The sequence below is a fragment of the Lactuca saligna genome, chromosome 5, assembly GCF_052625555.1.
Source record: "Lactuca saligna cultivar CGN05327 chromosome 5, ASM5262555v1, whole genome shotgun sequence".
NCBI lineage: Eukaryota > Viridiplantae > Streptophyta > Magnoliopsida > Asterales > Asteraceae > Lactuca > Lactuca saligna.
The window spans coordinates 211480388-211495914 of record NC_136421.1 but is presented as its reverse complement, the minus strand read 5'-3'; positions in this window follow the sequence as shown (position 1 = coordinate 211495914).

Genomic DNA, 15527 nt, shown 5'->3' with positions numbered 1-15527 from the left:
TAACAGGGAACCAACTCCCAAACCCAACCCTAGGGGTTGTGACTTCCTTGATACGCGTATGGATCCTGTGCTTTCAGTAGTACGAACCCATACTACCTTCCACACCTACCCATATTTGTCTCAAGTATCATCACAATTCCCTAACAATATACGTAATCATAGTGAGCGCTCAATCCTCACTCGCAGAGGAATGCTAAATATCACATAACTGGCCTCCCGGCCTCACACAACCCACCCATCCATGAAACTTCCACCAACCCTGCAACACTAGTGTATGCTAGCCATACATAATGTTGGACCCCATAGACTTTCGAATCTCCAATCCTACCCTAAGCTCCTAATCAAACAAGAACAGAACATAAGGCCAAATCAAACATTCTCAGGCTATACGATCTTAATTATGTATAACTGTGATGCATACACTAAACAACTTGCAGTAATGATGTCAATCTCATATAGAGGAAACCCTATGCTATCAGGAATCATATAATCAAATAATTCTATCATACAATTCCTGAAGATCCCTAGCCTAGTACTAGCATGCTGCTCTAACATATCACAATATCAAATAACTATATGGTATTTTGGGGTCTACTTACTGGCTCCGGCTGATCGTACACCCTGCATCCTCCTTTACTTATTTTGCAAACCATTTAAAAACCATTTTGAAAATATTTCCTTGATTTGAGACTGGATTCACACGAATGTTCCTCCAATTCACTCAAACCAAGGCTCTGATACCAACTTGCAACGAACGTAAAATTCAAGCCAATTTTAAACTTTTAAAAACATTTAGAAACCAACATTTATTACAAATTTGTTTTCAAAACAGTTCTATATCAAAGTATCCTAGAAACATAGTCATAAAAAGTGAGGAGCTGTACAATCACGCCTTTGCCTTGCCACAATCCCCTGATGTACCTGAAACAATAAACTGAAACTGTAAGCCTAAAAGCTTAGTGAGTTCCCCCAAAATACGGATACATATACAATCCACATAGCAATATCAACATTAACATATCATATCAATCAAAACAGAACAGCATGCACTGGGTCCACAACTTTACAAGTTGGACTACCCCTGGGCCCTCAGTACGAGTCTGGAATGCCTACCGGACCCTCAGCTCGTATCTGGAATGCCATCGAGCCCTCAGTACGAGTCTGGAATGCCTACCGGGCCCTCAGCTCGTATCTAGAATGCCTACCGGGCCCTCGGCTCGTATCTGGAATGCTCTTGAGTCCTCAGTATGAGTCTGGAATGCCTACCGGGCCCTCAGCTCATATCTGGAATACTCTCGGGTTTGTTGGCTACCGCACGGAGCAATACAACCTCAACCCACCCCACATAACATGTCTACATGTAACAAATAAATGCACATACAGGTAATCAATCAATCAGTATCACAGGCTATCTTATAGATCTACCCGACTAGCATATCAACTGGCATACATTACTAACTCAACTCAACATATCAATGACTACTAGGATATCAAATCCAATGGGCTGACCTTGGTGCCTTAGACCCCTTACTATAGTGAGGATAACTCAGCTCGAAATGTTGAAGTCCCGTATATACAATCCCAACTACTGGATGACAGATTCCCAAACTATCAATATCAAAACATCACCCAATTAATAATTGGGTCCAAACACATAACCACACATTGTTGGAGTAACAAGCTACATTACCCTATATTGGTTTGATTCAAGCCCAAGGCCCAAACCAAAGACCCAAAAGTCAAACTAGGAATCAAAGCCCAACATACGACCCTATTTTCCAAATTGAGCCCAAACCTATACATGGTCTTATTCTAAGGCCCAACATCATATAATCATTAAGGCCCAACTATGACCCATCTATGGCCCAATTTTCCAAATTGGGCCCAAGCCCTTACATGGGCCTTACCCTAGTCCCATTAAATTATTTTAGTCCATATGATTATTCCTGAATGGCCCATTAATAATCCAATCATCAAGGCCCAACAATAAACCCAAGTGAAGTTAGGGTTTCACATAAAATGCCGATTAGGGTTAAGCTTCCTACTTAACCCATTAAGGACTTAATCCACTAAGGACTTAATCCATTGAGTCCAATATTGCTTAGATTAATTTCTGCCAATTATTATTATTTAATATTTCAAGTTATTAAATAATTCTCGAGTGTGTCCAAAACGATTTCCACAATTAAGGTTTTATGCCCTTAGGGTTTTCCAACCCAATACTAGCACATTAGTGCCTTTGTTGGCCTTTTAGGTCACTTTGGACCTTATTAGGTCAATTAAGGTCTCTTTGGGTCAATTAGGGTCCACTAGACCCATTAGGGTCTCCTTAAGCCCATTAATCACATGTTTGGGCTTTTATGTCCATTAAGCCTCATTGGGCCCATTAGCGTTTCAAGGCCCATTAGGGTTTTAGTCCCACATTGTCCAAACATCCCCCAAACGAGGTCCAAGCGCAATCAAAGCACACCGCCACCCGACACGGCGGCCGGTGGCGGCAGGAGGCAGCAACCACCACCCTACGGTGGTGGTTTGAACTTTTCTTTTCATTATTCCTACTCTATTATAGTTTTACAAAACAATCTCAATAACAAACACACACACTAAGCTACACACACTAATAAAACACACACACACACACATCCTTTGCTCGGAACATAAACCCAACACCCACCTATGGTGGGTAGCGACGGCAGTAGCACAAGAAACGGCGACAACAACTTCGTTAACGGTGGCAGCCACCATGGCCGACTGCCATGGTGGTCCTTCATGCCTTTCACTTAATGTGACATCCCCAAAATCACGGCCAGAAAAGACCGGTTTTGTTTATACTTTATTTCAAAATCAGAGTTATCTTTTAATAAAAGGGTTGCGGAATTTGTCCCAAAACAATAATATGATAAAGATTTATCAAAAGCATTTCCATAGAAATGTATTTCATTAAAAGACTTGGGATGTCATGTTCGTACAGATCAAAAGTATAAACAGTACAATATAAGCCTTACTACATTATTTCATATCTACAGGCCTATATCCGTAATCCCTCGTCCAAAACATCACACCTATGCTCATGCGCCACTACCTGTAACGCATAAAACTGAGTGGGTCAGGCTTGGGAGCCTTGTGAGCACATAGGGTTTTCAACCCACAATAAATAAGTTTATTAATTTCATCAATCAACAATAACCCGATTACCCGTTCCCGTTATCCTCACTTTACGTCCCTAAACACCTATCATAAGGGACCTAGCCTAAGGATCATCATAAGGGGATTCCTCAGCAATAAATGTCCTAATAGGCAACCATGTGGGGGATGGAGTACACCGGTGAACACATCGTTCACAACACCTACAGGTTGCGAGCCTGCTAGTGTTCTACTGGACTGTCTAGAAGAGTCCGTGGTCGTCATCTATACTCCGCTAGATGACTGGATCAACAACAACAACATCGAGGCCTCTCATCATTTTATCACACATCACCTATTACATCTACCCATGTTTTACCCCAACATTTTCGTAGATATAAAATACATATACAGTTTAAATCATTGAAAACATGTATAACAACGTTCATCTAATGTAGATAGCAAGTATTCAGATAATATGCACACATAGCACGTAATTTATATAAGATACTTCATATCTATGTGTAAGCTGAAAGTAACTATGCACTCACCGGAAAAGATGGTGATTCCGAACTCAGACAGCGCTTCGCTTCTTAAAAAGAATTTTTTCTTCGACGAAACCTAGTATTATTACCACTAGAGTTTAGTTTATTATTCGTCGAGACTAATTAATAGTCTAGCTATTATTATTATTATTATTATTATTATTATTATATAAGCGTCAAAAAAATACTTATATAACCCATAATAATAGCCCAAGTATTTATTATAAGTTCCTAATAACGTTACTATAATTAAATAAAAGTTATATTAAAAATAGCGTAGGCGTAGCTCACTTACAGCGGGTTTTATAGAAAACCGGGCTTTGCTTGGAGCAGCGTTCCCGAGCCGAAAAGCTCTTCTTCTCAGAGCCTTCGAGCACTCCGGGGCTTCCGCCTCGTGCTAAGGAGGTTCCCTAGGCTTTTCGGGGGATTTCGGGGCTAGAGAGAGGTTCTAGAGAGAGAGAGAGTAAAGAGAAGAAAGAATGGGAAAGGTGTGAAGAAAATGAGGGTGGGAGAGGTGGTATTTATAGGGTGAAATGTGGCTGAACTTGGTGCCACATGTCACCATCTGGTGGCAAGCCTTGGGGAGAAAGCAATGGCCAAGATTGTGTCACATCACCCATTTTCGCACAGCACACTTCCGACTTCTAAAATCCGTAACTTTCACATACGACCTCCATTTTTGACGTTCTTTATATCCACGCGTAGGTAATAATAAGATCTACAACTTTCATTTTGACACCGTCAGCTAATTCTCGACCGATCTTAAATTTAACAGTACAAGGAGATTATACTGTTAAACGTCTGCGTAAAATTAATAACTTCTACATACGGACTCTGTTTTTGTCTGTCTTTTTACCGTTGATTTCCTATTAATGAGATCTTCAACTCTCATTTGCGTTGCGTAAGCCAAAAACCGCTCGAACTAAAATTCGAGTTTCAGGCCGTGCACTGCTAAGCCGAATCTTAGAAAAACCATAACTTCTTCATACGAAGTCAGATTTGGGCGTTCTTTTTATCGATGTTCTTAGTTTAACATATTCTACGACTTTTGTTTAGATTGATAAGGCTAAAAAGTCTTCTATCGTAAATTCACTATTTACGTCTCCCGGTGTCGTGCCGGTTTTGCCGTAAAATTTCGCCGGGCCATAACTTCTTCGTTATAGCTCGGATTTCGGCATTCTTTATATGTACGGAAACCTTGAGACATATTCTACAACTTTATGTAGAGATATCGGGATTATCTCACACTTTAATTTTGATGCTCATTTTTATTCTTTATTAATTATACATTTATAATTAAATAATAAACACATAAACACACATAATTCACATAATACTCAAATATTTCATATTTATTACTTCAAAAAGAGTTACAATAGTTGACCTAGACTATTACATTAACAAAAATTCTTAGCCCTGAAAACCCGGGCGTTACACTTAACATAACCCTCCCCCACATGCCATCTCATAACAAGCCACAGACTCGACAACCATGTCATGGCGGCATACGATAGAAGCCGAGCATCAGAGATGTTGAGAGACCTCTGGACGACAGCGGTGACGTAGTCATATGGAGAGAAATAAGGAGATGAGGAGGTTTGTCGTTGCCAGTAGTAACGAAAGCAATAACAACGTTGGTTTGGTGATTCCCAACTTGCATAGCGGAGGGGCGGTGGTCCGGTGACATCGCTGCAACAAAAGAACGGGGAGAAGAAGGGGTTACGACCCCGACTTTGCGAACAGCGGCGACAGTTGACAAATCAATCGTTGATTCGACGTCGCTTGTGGCTTTTCGTCACTGACAGGGGTTTCGTCGATGATTAGCTTCGCTTGGACGACACCTATGATGAGAGGCGGCATAAATTGTTGCAGCGCCGGAGTTGGAGAAAGAAGGTGGTGGTAGCTACCATCTCTATTAGGGTTAGGGTTTGAGTGCATGAGTTAGGATGAATATATATGGGCTAACGGGAGTGACGGGTTCACCCATGTCCATCCCCAACCATTTGCATATTTTACACATTTAGTCCCTCTCCATAAGAACTCTTTTCAACTTAAGTCCCCAAAATTACCATGCAGCCCTTACTTTTACTAAATCTTTTCAATCTAAGCCCGACATTTACCAATCAACCCCTGTCTTCAAAATCCTTACAAAATAAGTACTGAACTTACACTTTAATCCTTGGAGATCAAAAGTATATCATTTGGCACTCCAAACCTAACACCCCGCTAATCATTATATAATTTTTGACAGTAAATATATAAAATAATAGTAAAATTACTTCTCGGTGTTCCGGGTTTATCACTAATTATCTTGTTTTAAACAGGATGTTACATCTGCATAGCGCTCATCAAAATACTCGACCATGGCAGTCTTAATCGACCCAAACCTCATCATGCAGGATTTCACGAATCCTAGCATCCAACTCGTCTGTGCTTATCTGACTGATAACCTTGGGTGGTGCTGATCCACCCTGACTGCCCTCTCCTACTCCCAATCCCGACCTGGATCCACTCCTAGCATGCCTCGTAACCACCATACTAAAAAACACCGCAAACATCAGAAACCACCCACTAACCCAGGAACCGACTCTCAACCCAGCCCTAGGGGTTGTGACTTCCTTGATGCGCGTATGGGCCCTGTGCTTTCAGTAGTACGGGCCCATAATACCTTCCACACATACCCATATTTATATCAAGTATCACCATAACACCCTAGAGAAGAACAGGCATAACAAGCACTCAACCCTCACTCCCAGAGGAACACTGGAAATCTCATACAAAAGAAAACCCTAGACCATCAAGCACCATAAATCAGGCAAATCTATCATGCCATTCCTGAAGATCCCTAGCCTAGTACTAGCATGTGGTTCTATCATATCACATAAACAAATAACTTGCATGGTATTTCGGGGCTATTTACTGGCTCCGGCTGATCATACCTCCGTGTCCTCCTTTACTCATTTTAAAAACCATTTTAAATTCTCATTTTGAAAACTCTCCTTGATTTGAGACTTGATTCACACGAATGTTCCTCCAATTCACTCAAACCAAGGCTCTGATACCAACTTGTAACGACCATAAAATTCAAGCCAATTTAAACTTTTCAAAAACAACCCAATTTCATAAAGTTAATACAAAAAGGTTCTCAATACATTTATTATCAGAGTATTTTCCCAGAACCACATCATAAACACATAAAACATGAGGAGCGGTACGATCATGCCTTTTCCTTGCCACGGTCTCCTGAAGTACCTGAAACATTTTAAACCACAACTGTATGCCCGAAAGCTTAGTGAAATACCCCCAAAATACCAACCACATATACCATACACATGCTATCAATTTGAATAATTCGATTATTCTTAGTAAACTCAATTATTCTGGAAGTCAAAACATGCATAGTTAAACAATTAACACAAGACAGTAACATTACTCATAAATAATACTCTTTTATTTAATTATCAAATGTTAATTACATTTTTCTATCATGCGTTTCTAACACTATCTAATCTATACTAATATCATCCTTCAGCCCAATGCTCCTAACATGTTGCAAGTGCTTAACCTTGTTCAGTCCCTTTGTAAGCGGATCTGTTGGGTTATCTTCTAATGATATCCTCTTCACCACGAGTTGTCCTTCTTCTACACGATGTCTTATAAAATGATATTTTCTGTCGATATGTCAAGATCTACCATGATCCCTTGGTTTCTTGGTAAAGGCAACCGCTCCTTCATTATCACAGAAAATCTCCATGGGCTCCTTTATGGTAGGTACAACTCCAAGATCACCAATGAAGTTCTTTAACTATATTACCTCTTTCGATGCTTCGCTCATTGCGATGTACTCTGATTCACACATTGAATCAGCTACGGTTTCTTGTGTGGAACTTCTCCAAGTTACTGCTCCTCCATTTAGGGTAAAGACCCAGCCCGACTGCGAACGATAGTTGTCCCTGTCGGTCTGAAAGCTGGCGTCACTATACCCTCGTACCTTCAAGCCATCACTCCCTCCGAGGACTAAAAACCATTCCTTGGTCCTACGAAGGTACTTAAGGATATTCTTCACCGCAATCCAATGGGCTCTGCCAAGGTTCCCTTGATATCTACTAACCATGCTCAAAGCAAAGGCTACATCAGGGGAAGTACAAGTCATAGCATACATGATTGAGCCAACTGCGGAAGCATATGGTACTCGGCTCATTTCTTCTATTTCGGCTTTGGTACTCGTACTTTGAGTCTTACTCAACTTGGCATTATATTGTATCGGTAATTCTCCCTTCTTCGAGTTTTCCATACTAAAACATTTTAGTACTTTATCTAAGTAAGTGTTCTGACTAAGTCCTATTAGTCTGTTACTTCGTTCTCTCACTATCCTTATACCCAGAATATAGGAAGCCTCTTCGAGGTCCTTCATAGCGAAGCACTTCCCGAGCCAGGACTTAATCTCCTGCAGTGTCGGGATGTCATTTCCTATGAGCAGTATGTCATCGACATACAAAACGAGAAAGCTAACTATACTCCCACTGGCTTTGACATATACACATGATTCATCTTCACTTCGTACAAATCCAAACTCTTTGACTTTCTCATCGAAGTAAAGATTCCATTTGCGAGACGCTTGCTTAAGTCCATAAATGGACTTCTCAAGCTTACACACTCTATTTGGATGCTTCGAATCGACAAAACCCTCTAGTTGAGCCATGTAAACATCCTCAGCCAACTTCCCATTAAGGAAAGTGGTTTTGACATCCATTTGCCAAATCTCATAATCATGAAATGCGGCAATTGCTAGCATCACTCTAATAGATTTTATCTTTGCAACTGATGAGAAGGTCTCATCATAGTCAACTACGGGAGTTTGAGTAAAACCCTTCGCAACCAATCGCACCTTATATGTGTGTACGTTTCCATCCACGTCGGTCTTCTTCTTGAAGATCCATTTTCACCCAACGGTCTTATGTCTGGGCACGTTATCAACCAAATTCCAAACTTGGTTTTCATACATGGACTGGATCTCGCTGTCCATTGCCTCTTTCCATTTTGCAGACTTCAGGCCTGCCATGGCTTCCTTATAGCTATTAGGTTCATCTAGATTTATTAGTATACTATCACTAATATACGTGTCCCTTTCGGTAGTAATATGAAAACCATATAACTGGGGTTGAACTCTAACTCTTTCAGAACGTCTAAGAGGTAAGGACTCGTCAATCGGTTCAACCGGAGTTTCCTCCTCGGGTTGAGGGCCAGCGGTAGAGGTTCCTTCATCTATCGACTCTTGAATCTGTTCAAGCTCGATTTTCCTCCCACTATCTCCTTGACTTATGAGTTCTCTCTCTTGGAAAACTCCTCTCCTTGCAACAAAGACAACATTGTCCTTCTGTCTATAGAAGAGATATCCAAAGGATTTCTGTGGGTAGCCGATGAAAATACATCGCTCACTACGAGGTTCGAGTTTGTCGTGAGTATCTCGTCTTACGAAAGCCTCGCAACCCCAAACCTTGATATGTGCTAACGAGGGAGTTTTCCCTGTCCACATCTCGTGAGGTGTTTTGGCAACCTTCTTAGTAGGGACTCGCTTAAGGATATGGGCAACAGTCTCTAAGGCATACCCCCAGAATGAGATAGATAGTGAAGCACGACTCATCATAGAGCGTACCATGTCCAACAAGGTTCGATTACGCCCTTCTGCCACACCATTCAATTGTGGTGTCCTAGGTGGCGTCAAATGTGAAACTATTCCACACTCTTTAGATAGTCGTGAAATTCAAGACTTAGGTACTCTCCTCCTCGATCAGATCGAAGCATCTTGATTTTCCTGCCCAACTGATTCTCCGCCTCATTCTTGAACTCTTTGAACTTTTCAAATGTTTCTGACTTTTGCTTGATTAAGTAGATATACCCATATCTACTATAGTCATCGGTAAAAGTCACATAGAAGCGGTTCCCATCCTTTGTGGTTGATCTAAACGGTCCACATACATCGGTATGTATTAGGTCCAATAAACCCTCACCCCTTTTACATTTGCTAGTGAAGGGTGACTTAGTCATCTTTCCAAGTAAACAAGATTCGCATGTGTCATCTTCCCTAAGGTCGAATGACTCCAACACTCCATCCTTTTGGAGTTGGGCTATGCGCTTCTTATTGACATGTCCAAGACGACAATGCCACAAGGATGTTCTATCCATACTATTGGAAGAATCCATGCATAAAACATCATTTCCTAGGTTATCTACAATCATAACAGTTTCATAAATTCCATTACATGGTATTGCTTCAAAATATAAGACACCATTTAGATAAGCACAAATAGAACCAGTCTCATTATTAAAAGAAAATCTAAATCCTTGTCTAAACAAACCATGAAATGAAATGATGTTTCTTGCCATTTCTGGCGAATAGCAACAATTGTTCAAATCTAAACATAAACCATTTCTAAGCACTAGAGAATACACTCCAATCTTGGTCATAGGCGACGATCTTCTATTCCCCATGATTAGATTTATTCTTCCATGCTCCAGATCCCTATTTCTTCTTAGTCCCTGCAATTCAGAACAAATGTGGTAACCACACCCGGTATCGAGGAGCCAAGAAATAACATGAGATGAATCATTAGATTTAATTTTATATATACCCTCGAAAGACGGCTTGATCTTTCCTTCCTTGATAGCTTCCAGGTACTCTGGGCAGCTTCTCTTCCAATGCCCTATTTTGTGGCAATGGTGGCACTCTGCCTCCTTTGGGTTAGAGTTAGGCTTAGCAGGATCAACTTTGGTCCCACTAGAGGAGGAACCATCTCGGGACTTTCCCTTGTGGTGGCTCTTAGACGTAGCCTTCCTCTTCTTGCCTCTTCCTTGCCTAATGGCCCAAACAGGAGCAGCGGGTGGATTGGGAGTGGGTGCAACGGACTTATCCTTGAGATTGCTCTCAGCAACCCTAAGGAGACCTTGGAGCTTACTTAGGGTGACCCCTTCTTTGTTCATGTGGTAGGTCATCCTAAATTGGTTGTAACACGGAGGCAATGAGTGAAGCACCATGTCGATTGCCAAGTCTTCCCCAAAGTCAACATTCAACTTGCGAAGACGATCGACATACCTTTGCATCTTTTGCAGGTGCACGGTTAAAGATTCACGATGACCCATCTTAGCGGAGATCATATTAGTAAAGATCTCGTAACGTTCTTGCCTCGCGTTTTGGTGGTATCTCTCCAACAAGTCTTGGTGCATTTCGTATGGATACATGTCCTCGTAGGACTTTTGGAATTCAGAGTTCATAGTGGCTATCATGATGCAATGAACCTTCGTTGCATCACGCTCATGAGTTTCAAAAACGGTGATTTCAGCCGGAGTAGCGATTTCAGGATTGATCTTTTTGAGCTTCTCATCGAGGACATACTCCTTGTCCTTGTAATGAGCAATCGTGCGAATGTATCTTATCCATTCGCTAAAGTTCGTCCCATCGAAAGTCACCTTTTGGCAAAGGCTCATCAATGTGAATGAGCTTGCAGCAGCGTTGTTCGCGTTCGACATCTACAAATAGAAAGGACAAAGATAGATTAGAATTTGGATCCCTAATTATCACCCAATAAGAAAATTAGGGCTAGGATCCAACAACAATATTTACATATTAGAAAAGGGATGCCGTAATCTAACATGCAAACAATTTGAAGGTAAGTGAATGACGATTCACTAATTCTCCACCATGAAAACATAACTTTAAGTTCTAAATGTATTGATAATTCCTAGGTTTGGATGAGATTCATTGAAACCTTTCAATGGCATGTTTAAATCTCGATATGCCCCTCTCGTTTGTGACTGGGATACCGAGGATCACAAAGTGGGTGTGAATTACCATGCAAATTCACATGGTGCGTTCATTGTAACAATCACCTATTCGATGTGCCGGTAAACCACACACGCTCCATCGAACTATGATAAACAATGAATCACTGTTTTCCACCTTTTCTTAGAATCAATTAGTGTGCCGGTAAACCACACACGCTCCACTAACTTCTTAGCAAGGGTGTAAAGTGTAATTTCATGGGATTGCATCAATTCACTTTTCCTAAAGTAACTAGGATTGGGAATTTTTTGAAAAACATGTAGTTACTTTGTATTTCATATTATACTTTTAATGAGGAGATGATATTGCCCTATCCTACCCGTTTGGCTAACGACCCTCCACCGATCAAGCAAGCGGTGGGTGTGAGTGTACACCCATTAAGCGCTATTTTATAGGCAGCAACCTTATACCCACCTTATAGACCGGCTTCGTGAATGAGGCCTACTAACGGTAAGACTAGCTTTTTAATCATATATATATATATATATATATATATATATATATATATATATATATATATATATATATATATATATATATATATATATATATTAATCTTGTAATATTATATTAGTATAGAGTTGAATTTTAAATTTGTACAATTCTAGGGTTTGAAATTTAAATTGTCCAAACTAAACTTTTAATCATAAAACATAAATTTCAAAACTTGAGGGCAGGTTTTAAACTTTTCAAAACATAGGGGATCAAATAACAAATAATCTAAATTAACGTTTAATCACATAATTATCCATATTTGATTTATTTAATTATTTCTTGCAAAATAATTTACCAATTTAATTAAAATAATTAATCAATTATCACATAAGGAAACCAATATTTAATTAATTGATAAATATCTTCAATTATGTCAAGGATATACTCAAATATATCTTTAAATCGGATTTATATTGACCTAATATGATTAAGGTAAGTATCCAAAGGATAAACAGCAAGAAATCCCAAAATTAGCTCTTTCTGACGCTCGAACTCGCCGAGTACCACAATGGACTCGCCGAGTTGAGGCCTACTCGCCGAGTCCACTATGGAACTCGCCGAGTTCATCAGGCAGGAACACAAAATTCTAATTTTGCAAGCATCAAACAAGCAATCAATGCATCAATTCAATAGAAACCAATCTAGGCTCTGATACCACTGATGGGTTTTGGCCATATGAACATTCCTATGTGCACATACAAACCCTAATGCTTGGATCTAGGTTTCTCTAATTGAACATGCATGAATCCAAGACTTCTAATGGTTATTCTGTCATAATAACATTGAGAAATCAGAGTTATAAGTTTACCTTGAATCACTTGCTTGATCTTCTTGTCCTTGGAGCTTTAGAGTCACAATTGTCACTCCTCTAATGGCTTACAAACACCAACTAGCAAGAGGATGATTTGAGAGAGTGGGAAGGGACTTAGAAATCTGCCAGGGTTTCTTTAGTGACAAGGGTTACCGATTTCCATGACCCCTAAGGTCTATTTATACTTGTAAGGCTCCTAGGGTTTCACCTTTAAACCCTAATTGGATAACTTAGGCCCCAAGCAATCCTAATACCTTTCATGATAAGCCTTGGATGGATTTTATGTCTATCCTAAGCCCCTAAAACCGTCCACCCCTTATCCACAAGGGATTACAGCCTAAAGTACAACTATCATACACTTGACAGTTTATGCCCTTCTATTTAATTAATCTCTTTAAGTCACCAAATTAATTCCTAATTAATTTATGACTTATATTAATCAAATAAAAATATTATTATTCCTTATAATATTTCAACTCTCATTGTAAATCATCCTATCAAGTTGCTATGGTGAAGGCAACCCAAAAGGACCATGCTCAATTGGGTCAAGTACTTACCAAATATAGTTGCAGCCTTAGACACTATTCCAACAATAACATGCCATATCATAACAGAACATAGAACAGCCATGCACTTCGAGTGTACTGTGTGACTGGTCCGCTGCACCGGGCCTTCAGTCCACCTGGTCCACCCTCCGAGTCTAGCCATATCCATCGAGTCTGCAGTGTGGTTGGTCCGCCCGCACAGGGCCTTCAACCCACCTGGTCCACTCTCTGAGTCTACAGTATAACTGGTCCACCCGCACCGGGCCTTCAGTCGGCCTGGTCCACTCTCTGAGCCTCAGTACAGCCTATCCGGACCGCTCGCTGGGCCTTCGGGATATCCGGTCCACCCTGGGTATGTTGGCCTACAGCACAAAGCAGGACCCGCCTCAACCCAACCCCATTCAACCAACCATGTGCACATAAACATATAACCACATAACAATTAATCATCAGTCAACCGATCTAGTAGATCACATACATAGCATACTCTAAACAGGATACCGACCTAATAGGTCACTAACATCTACCATCCTAACTACCAGGATGCAAACATAGCAAAGCAATAACACAACAACAATACCCGGATTACAATCCGATAAAGGGCCGACCTTGGTGCCTTAGACCCTGTCGATATAGTGAGGATAACTCACCTCGCAACTGCCAAAACTCTAAACTGAAAAGTAGACTCCCAAATCACCGACTCACCGAAAATCCCGAACTAGCCAACATAGCAGAAATAACCATTAGATAAATCACAATATCCTTCCAAGGGTAAATTGACCAATTTACCCTTAACTCAATCTGATCCATGACTAAGGCTCACAACACTTCATCAAGTCCATCATCCTCTTATTAGGCTAAGGCCCAAAGTCAAATTCTCATACAAAGCCTAATATTGGCCCAATTTAATAAATTGGGCCCACCTCTACAAATGGGCCTAGATCTAAGGTCCATAAAATTATTAGGCCCAAAATACTCCATCCATACTATTCAGTCAAGGCCCAAGCTTATTAGTCCATAGACAGCCCAATCAAATAAGGCCCAAAAATCATGATCCATACAGACGAATTACGCGGGGCGTACTTCAACGTACTCTAAGTGTACAGGCAGAATGGTGAGTACACGGGGCGTACATCAGTTTACGAGGGGCGTAAACTCGCTGAACTAAATGTCCTCATAAGTCCTTAATGGCTTAAGCTCTTAAGCCCAAACTTCAGATCCTTCGACCAAACATGCCTAGGATCCATAAAGTCTCAAACTTTATCACTTGGGACGTCCAAAATGCTCTTAATCCAAGGTCTTAATCTATTAAGACCTATCTATATCGCATATGAGACAACCAAAGCCCTTGGGACCTCATTTTTCTTACTCAAGACCTCTCTTAAGGTCTAAAAGGACAGCTAATCTCAGCCAACTTGAATCATGCATCAAGATGAGGTTTTTGGGACAAAAATGGTGTCTAAACTTCACAATACATAGATCTACACAATATGAATGTCAAGGTAGAGATTTTTTACCTCAAAAGGGCTCTAGAAGATGATCCCTTTCCAGATCTACGAGCTCCAGGCACCCCACTCCTTCTTTGACAACTTCCTTTTTTCTTCTTCTTGGCTCTCCTTTGCCAAAACAAGCTCTCCAAGGTCAAACACGCCCAACAAAGGAGGTGGAACGGTTATCTAGGGCTTCTGAGGAGGAGAGAGTGTTTATGGAGGCTAGGGAGAGAACCAATATGTTCCTTATATAGTGGCTGGCCCTAAATTTAGGGTTTTGAGACTCTGAGCGTACGCTGGGCGTACTCCTTGAACATCCGCGTCCAACTTGCCCCATTACGCTGGGCGTAACCCAGCTTACGCTGGGCGTACCCACGCGTTCCCTAACATGCTTGCATGGTCTTCCATGCAAATTGTTTCTATAAGGGCCATTCTTGCCAAATCTTCAAAGTGTCGTAACTTCTTCATTCTAGACCCGATTCTGATGAACTTTATATCCACGGAAAGATGGCGAGAAGATCTTTGCTTCTAGCAGCACACCCCGATCCAAAACCCTCCCGAATAATAACCTATCGCTCATGAAAGATCAGAATGCCCTTACTCTTGATCTCGGGAACCCGTAAATAGATATTTTAAGAACAGAGTGTTACAAATCACCATCAATAACACTAGAATTCG